We start from the raw sequence: 8,848 nt of genomic DNA, 5'->3' as shown, positions 1-8,848 counted from the left end.
GGCTGGCGATGGTGCGTCCTGGTGGTGGGGTCCGCGGGGCGCGGGCGTGTCTTATGCGGTGGCGTGGCCGTTGGCCGCGGGGCGCGCGGCGGTGCGACTAGCCGCCGGCCTTCGCTCCGCCCAGATCCGGGCTCTTCTGGGCTCCAGTTGGGTTGGGGCGGGCCGGCGTTCCGGCGTGCGGCGGCGTGGCTCCCTGGCGGTGGTGGCGCGGCGTCGAGGGATGCGGGTGGTGGCGGCTTCGTCGGCCGAGGTGCTGCAGCGTGGTGGCAGGGGTTGTCCGGATCTCTGGGGTCCAGCCGGGCCTGTGCGGGCCTGGTAAGCTCCTGTCGTCACGTCCGGTCGGCTCCGCGTCGGCGGTGGTGGTAGTCCCCTCCCATCGGCTGAGTTGCGGCCTCCCCCAAGCCCGTTGGCCCCTCGTCCCTCCTCCAGGTCTCGTGTCGGTGGCTCAGCGAGACGGCATTGATGGTTCAGTGACTGTGGTAGCACATGTTGGTGGGCGGCAGTTCTGGTGGAGCGCTTCCGATCGTCCGGGGTGGTGGTGGTTGTTTGGGTTGGGAGAAATCCCTGGTGGCTTGTCCATCACCGACGTGGTGACGCCTGCGGGCGCCGCCGGACCTTCCTGAAGGGCGTCGAATCTGCCCCTTCCCCACTGCCCTCTGCGTACCGGGGGAAACCCTTGGACTTGTCTGGGGCAGCAGCTTCGTCGTCGTCGCATTCCTTCCTAAAGGTGCTGCTCGGTACGCGACGCCTCGGAGTGCTAGAAGCGAGGTGGTACTTCTCCGGTGGGTGCAGCGGTCACTGGCCATCTTTGTTTCGTCAACCTGCCATTGTCGGCATTTGTTTCTTTTTCTTTTTCTTTTTCTTTTTCTTTTCTTTTGGGCGTGCTTGTGCTGCTTCCGCCCCAGCACCTATCGTGGATTGTATCGGATGGTTGCTTTGTAATACAAAGAGGGGGGAAGCCCTTTTTCTTCATGACTGCTGATTCCAGCCTTGTAAGAGAGTGGCTCACAGGTGCAAAGCTTGTTCCCGTTGTATTCGATGTGTGCGACTGCTAGATATGAACACACAGATGGTGTCGTGTGCACTGTTTTTGAGTCGAACGACTAGTCACCACTAGTCGACAAGTCACAACTGCAAGGTCGACTCAACATGTCGACTAGTTGACGAGTCGCAACTGTAGGGTCGATTTGTCAAGAGTCGCTACCCCAGAACGACTCGTCGACTCAAAAACCTTTAACGTGTGTCACAATAAGAAATTTAGCTGGGAAGGTTGCAAGTTGATGATGTTGTATAGGGTTCTTGGAACTTGTAGTACATATCTCAGTTTTGTTATTTGTACTTGTTTGATGTCTATATGTCCTCTATAAACCTTCTATGTTTGTTTGGATATGCACAAACATCCGGGGCCTGGTTATGTCGCTATACTAGAGTTTCTCATTTGATAATTGCTATTTGGAGATTGAATTTTACATATGAGAACTAGATGGAGACTTCAATACTGGTACTATTATATTTAAATGTTTCTCCCTCTTGTTGTGCCATCTATGCAAAGTTAATTTACTCTTGATACTTGAAACTGTTTCATAGTTGTGATTTCTAGCTGTCTTGAGTTTAGTTCTAGTTTTAGCAACATGGTTTTCTAAAAGATTAGCTAGTTGTTTTAATAAACGTGTCCTTTCTGTCCTTCCTAAACTAGCTAGTTTACTGATTGTAGTTTAACAAACATTCTTTTTCATACTAGTTGTAGAACGTGTACGCCTCGACCTGAATGTCTTAGGCCATCACTTCCCAATGCCTATCGGTGACTCTTGCTGATATTCATCACAGCCCATGTCAAGTTTCTTTCTTTTGTAGTGGTAAATTGGTAATGCTAGCTTGGCTTTTTTTGCTACTGAATCTGGAAAGATTAAGTATTAGATGTCATCATGTTCATTATTTATGCATGTTGGTTGTGAAACCAAACTACCATGGTTGGGCGGGTTCCGTTCGTCCTCGATTACATGAGCATAGTAGTGATAACAAAGTTACAATAGAACTATGAGCGATCAGACCTTGAACGACGAAAATGAGAATCAGTGAAAAAAGATCAGCTTAAGAAGCTTTCAAACATTGGACTATGACTTCGGGTTGTTCAAATTTTTAGAAAGATCTAGTCGCGTTTGACGAAATATACATGCTGGAATGGTTGTTATCTAGGTTCTGCTTATGTTTATTGATCCATTTGTACGGCTCTCCTTATGTGTGTTAATCCAGTTGTGACTATTTGACATTTCAGGAAGGCGTGAGTCACGAGAGGCATCACAAGACTATTGGTTCAACAACCAATGCTCTGCTGCTTTCGTGGTTGATTCCAGTGTAATTTCTGTAGTAATGCTGGCATGCTGTGCAGTTTAATTTGATCACTGCTATTTATTCAGTGTGTTGTGTAGTGTATGCCAAGGAACTCAAAAAGTGTATTGTATTTACTGCTGATGCTCATCTGATCTGAGCTTGCTATCCTCTTTGCTTTGTTACCATGACTTCAAAATTAGCAGGAAATAAATTTGTGACAACTTGGATAAAACGATGGCCCTACTGTTAAATGTTTTGTCGCCAGTAGTAGTATTTGTACTATTTATTATTCGGCGTGAAGGAATTCCGAATGTTGGGAATAGCTAAGAGTGTTTGATGGTTGCTCAAGTAAGACTGTAATAATCCCTTTTGTTGCATGTATTTTCAATGAGTGTTTGATGGCTGAGCTCAAGCAAGACTGTAATGATCCCTTTTGATGCATTTTCTTCCATTTTGGCTTTGTAAACATTGCCTGTGTAGTTGATGTTTCTGCTACCGCCTGTGCATATGTTGGTTAAACCATTTGCTACTGGTAATGTTTTAGAAAGGCGGACGACAACATATCGGCATCATGTCAGGACAGTAAGGATGTTGTAGCCCTTTCTATAGTTCAAATTGCCAAGAGAAAACTGGTGAGTTACATTGCAGCTACTTTTGTTGGCGTCCAGCAGTTGATCTCGATCACCATTATGTCCTCTAGCCCAGCTGCAGCGTCAACTTGATGCTATTCCCTTTTTGTTATGACCTCAAAATTTCTGATTTCTCCTGTCCATGTGTAGCAGGGAGCATCTCATCCGTGCAATAGAGGAGAAGGGCTTCATTTCAACATCCCGGCCAGGCAAGGTGCACGGTGGTTGCAACCGACGGAGGGGATGCAACACTATTGGGCATCGGCTACGCAAACCACCATTGTGAGCAACTCCAGCTCCTCCCCATCCTCTGTTGCACCATGCACTGTTTCATTGACATCAGGTCGTGGATGGTCTAGGGTTAGTTAGGGCTTCGGCGCTCTTTGACCTTAATTATATTAGCTTGGTTGGCTAATGTTTAATGGTTGGCTTGCCTTGTGTGCTAAATAAATGCTCACCGTGTTGCTTGTTATGGGCCATGTGTTGGGGAACGTTGCAGAAAATAAAAATTTTCCTACGGTTTCACCAAGATCCATCTACGAGTTCATCTAGCAACGAGTGATAATAGTTCATCTACATACCTTTGTAGATCGCGAGCGGAAGCGTTCAAGAGAACGGGGTTGAGGTAGTCGTACTCGTCGTGATCCAAATCACCGATGACCAAGTGCCGAACGGACAGCACCTCCGCGTTCAACACACGTACGGAGCGGATGACGTCTCCCGCGCCTTGATCCAGCAAGGAGGAGGGAGAGGTTGATGAAGATCTAGCAGCACGACGGCGTGGTGGTGGATGCAGCAGGACTCCGGCAGGGCTTCGCCAAGCAACTACGGGAGGAGGAGGAGGTGTAGCAGGGGAGAGGGAGGCACCAAGACTTGGGTGCGGCTGCCCTCCCTCCCCCCCCCCCCTTTATATAGGCCCCTGGGGGGGCGCCGGCCCTAGGAGATGGGATCTCCTAGGGGGGCGGCGGCCAAGGGGAGGCTTGCCCCCCAAGGCAAGTGGGGCGCCCCCTCCCCTAGGGTTCCCAACCCTAGGCGCATGAGGGGGGCCCATGGGGGGCGCACCAGCCCACCAGGGGCTGGTTCCCTCCCCACTTCAGCCCACGGGGCCCTCCGGGATAGGTGGCCCCACCCGGTGGACCCCCGGGACCCTTCCGGTGGTCCCGGTACAATACCGGTGACCCCCGAAACTCCCCCGATGGCCGAAACATCACTTCCTATATATAATTCTTTACCTCCGGACCATTCCGGAACTCCTCGTGACGTCCGGGATCTCATCCGGGACTCCGAACAACTTTCGGTTTGCTGCATACTCATATTCATACAACCCTAGCGTCACCGAACCTTAAGTGTGTAGACCCTACGGGTTCGGGAGACATGCAGACATGACCGAGACGGCTCTCCGGTCAATAACCAACAGTGGGATCTGCATACCCATGTTGGCTCCCACATGCTCCTCGATGATCTCATCGGATGAACCACGATGTCGAGGATTTAAGCAACCCCGTATGCAATTCCCTTTGTCAATCGGTACGTTACTTGCCTGAGATTCGATCGTTGGTATCCCAATACCTCGTTCAATCTCGTTACCGGCAAGTCACTTTACTCGTACCGTAATGCATGATCTCGTGATCAGACACTTGGTCACTTTGAGCTCATTATGATGATGCATTATCGAGTGGGCCCAGAGATACCTCTTCGTCATACGGAGTGACAAATCCCAGTCTCGATCCGTGTCAACCCAACAGACACTTTCGGAGATACCTGTAGTGCACCTTTATAGTCACCCAGTTACGTTGCAATGTTTGGTACACCCAAAGCACTCCTACGGTATCCGGGAGTTACACGATCTCATGGTCAAAAGAAAAGATATTTGACATTGGAAAAGCTCTAGCAAATGAACTACACGATCTTGTGCTATGCTTAGGATTGGGTCTTGTCCATCACATCATTCTCCTAATGATGTGATCCCGTTATCAATGACATCCAATGTCCATAGTCAGGAAACCATGACTATCTGTTGATCAACGAGCTAGTCAACTAGAGGCTCACTAGGGACATATTGTGGTCTATGTATTCACACGTGTATTACGATTTCCGGATAATACAATTATAGCATGAATAAAAGACAATTATCATGAACAAGGAAATATAATAATAATCCTTTTATTATTGCCTCTAGGGCATATTTCCAACACCATGTCTATCTTACTTCTGCATAAGTCTAGCCTTAAACCGAGCAAGAGAAAACCACCACGGCCATGTAAGTTATATGGGTCTGTGTTAAGATGCCCATCTGTTAAACAAAAAACTGTCTCAGCTACAACAACGACCACTCGTTGTACTGATAGTATCTGGGTTTGCGTCAATAAACCCGTTTGTTAAACAACAATCACTCATCTACAGAAGCTACCACTTGCTGTACTGAAACTGCGTTTAGATGCCCGTTTGTTAAACGACAATCTGTAATTTTGTTCCTCATTTTAACCATGCTTGATTGCTACCTTTTGGGTGTAGTATGAGCCTTACTAGAATGCTCTATGCTTTTTTTTGGTTCCTGTTTGCCTCGACTTGTACCTAGTTGAGCTGACTCATTGACCTTGTGCCATGTAAGTTAGAAAGAAGTATAACAACACTGTCCTTTTAATAGCAAGTTGTTGCTTCTTATTTCTGGAATGGGTAGGGAATTGATATATCTTTTGCGCTAGTGATAAAAGGTTAGTATTTTGTTATTGGGGTATTCTAGTTGTGCCATAATTCTCTAATTTGTTTTTAATACTTGACAGATTTGGATCCAAATGTATCATTGATGGCGCAATAGAAGGTCCTCCAAGTTTGGGCCGTTGACTATCCTTGCTGACATTATTTCCTTTTGTCGATCAGGCATCCTACTGACTGGCTGACCTTGCACCATGTCATGTTTCTCCTGCAGGAAGCAATGGATGATCATCACGTTTCTGTTGGTTTGCATCAAGACGTAGCAGCCATGGATAGGAGTTTCCATTTATTATTTTTGTAGTCCTGTAGTGTTAGTTTGGTTTGGATGCTTGCTTGTACTAGGAGCGAATTTTGTTTTGGTTTGGATCCTTTTGCTTTCATACTAAAGCAGGGGCCTGAAAATTTACCTTTTGTAATCATGTATTTTCTGACTGAGAAAGAAATAAAGAAAGAAGTTGGTTTTGAGAAATCCTTGCTGGGATCTGCTCTTTTGTTTACTTATTAGTCCTAGGGGATGTTGCCTTGTTGAAAGGGTGCTTGGTGAATGGTTTCTTGAATGAATCAATCAGTTTATGAGCTCCAAACTGTTGTGCTTTGTAATCAATCTGATGTAATTTCCGAACATACCGCTGACTGACTGGATCGTTTGATTACTGAATTGCCAAGAGAGGATTGTGTTGGGTAAAATAAGCTGATCTTGCTTGAGTTTTGCCCATATAGTATATCCTAATTAAGGAGCATAGTGAAGGACAAGTTGTATCTTTATGATGATGATTATAAGAAATTCCACGCCAAAGAGAAGACGAGAGATTTGTTCTGCTTTATTTCATTATGCCGCCCAACTGTAGCATGGCGGCACGAAGCGTTGCTGGGTGTGGAGGCTGGCAAACAAATTTGTGGAACGCGGTGACATGGAGGCACGATCGAGCAATTGGTTACACGCTTTGAATGCCAGCAGCCGCCCACTTGGCTACATGCATGCTTTCAGTGGAGCCGATAATCAAGGGCGCATGCATACGGGACTGGTGGCTTGAGCAATCAAGGAGTCAGACTGGACTTGTTCCTCTTCTTTGATTAAAATTAATAGTAGTTGTTGCATGCGCCTAGGGATGCTCATAAGCCAGCAAGGGATGGTCTGGCTAGCGCCACCTCATCGGTCCACGCCATTGTGTTTCCTCTGGCCATCTGCACCCCCTCCAGATCTCTGATGTGTTCTCTCAGCCATGCCATGCCACCATCTCTTCCCTATAAATACAAGAAGTGGACGTCCATCCGCGTGCGACTTTTTTAAATGATTGATTAACATTTTTTCAAATACTTATTCAACATTTTTCAAATACTTAATTAACATTTATGTATATATGATCAAATTTTCCATTATTTTTTCATACATGGTCAACACTTTTTATATACCCAATTAATATTTTCCAAATGCTTGAGTAACATTTTTCAAATATTTGTTCAACATTTTCTCAAATACTTGAATATCTTTTTTCATCATTTTATAATAAATGGTCAACATTTTTTCTATAGACATTTAACATTTTCCAAATGCTTGATTAGTATTTTTCAAATACTTGCTCAACAGTTTTTTAAATGCTTGATTAGCATTTTTATATGCGTGATCAAAAAGTTTCATAATTTTTAGTACAAGGTCAACATTTTTTCTATATACATTTAACATTTCCAAATGCGTGCTTAACATTTCTCGAATATTTTTTTAACGATTTTTTGAAATGCTTGATTAACCTTTTTTAGATATATGATCAAAATTCATCATATTTAATACATGGTCAACATTTTTGCTATAAACTTTTGAGATTATTCAAATGCTTGATTAGCATTTTTCAATTACTTGTTCAAATATTTGATTAACATTTTTTGAATACTTGATCAATTATATATATATATATATATATATTCGTATACGTTATAAAATTTTCTCTATACACATTTATCATTTTTGAAATGTTTTATATAGAGTGTTTTTTGTAATATAAACAGAAGTAAAAATAAAGGAAAAAACTAAAACAGAAAACAGAAAAGAAGAAAAGAAAAAGGAGGCTGTAGCCTCCCGCGTGGCTGGGTCGGTCCATCTGGAGCTGCCCTGATGAGAGAGAGGTAGGGGCGACCTTAATTGGATGGGCTCAAACTTGGTGTGCTGCTGGTTTCAAGCCTCAGTTGATCGGTCGAGCGGCCCATAAGTACGCCTATCACCGACCTGAAATCCAGGTACATATATCTTAAGTTGTGAACATTTTTCTTAATTCAAAATTTTCTAAATTTTGCGAATCAATGAACGTGTTTCAAAATTCATAATCATTTTTTTAAACTGGTTTTAAAATTTGTGGACATTTTATAAAGTCAGAACATTTTTCGAGATGCCCCATCATTTTAGTCAAATTTCCAAAAAAAAAGGAAAAAACGATTTGTTTTAATTAAAATTAACAATTCTTAATTTCAAGATTATTTTGTAGAGTCATTTTTAAGGAAAAGACACTTGGCGCATTTTATTAACTCGAACCAAAGTTACATCATCCACAATGTCATGTAGTAGAAAACCGGGTGATCACCATCCCAGGCAAAAATAGAATTTGAATCAAAACTATGTCAAGCTAGATTGCGTGTCAATCTATTTAGCATACCTAGGACAATGCATTAAAAAACAGTGTAAGGGCTCCAGATTTCATTCACACCATTACAAGCTTGAATAATTCCCAGCGAAACTGATTCAACAATCAATGGTTGACATCCAAGGTCTTCCAACAGTTCCAGTCCTCGCTGAAGCGCCATCGCCTCCGCCGTTGTCGCATCAATGGATAGAGTTAGTAAACTTTTGAACATTTATAGAGGACAAAAAACAGCAAACATGCATATACTATAGTCTTGGTCTTTGTGAATACTGAATACTTAATAGATTTTTTTGGATAGTGAATAATTAATGGTGGCTGCATGCATCGGCCGGAGATGCAGAGGCCGAGGATCATTCTGCTTTTGTAAAAAAAAAAACTATAGTCTTGGTCTACGCAAACCTGGCAGTGGCAGGCCTTGCTCGTTGCAGTTAGGCACTGGGCCTGGCCCATATGCGGGGTGTTATAAATAATGACGCTGCCATCGTGCTCGCTCCCGTTTAAGCAAGCCCTAGACTGCTGCTGCTGCAGCTGCTCCGCACC

This window comes from Triticum aestivum, chromosome 3B, assembly GCF_018294505.1.
Source record: "Triticum aestivum cultivar Chinese Spring chromosome 3B, IWGSC CS RefSeq v2.1, whole genome shotgun sequence".
NCBI classification, from domain to species: domain Eukaryota; kingdom Viridiplantae; phylum Streptophyta; class Magnoliopsida; order Poales; family Poaceae; genus Triticum; species Triticum aestivum.
Note: the sequence above shows the minus strand (reverse complement) of the source record.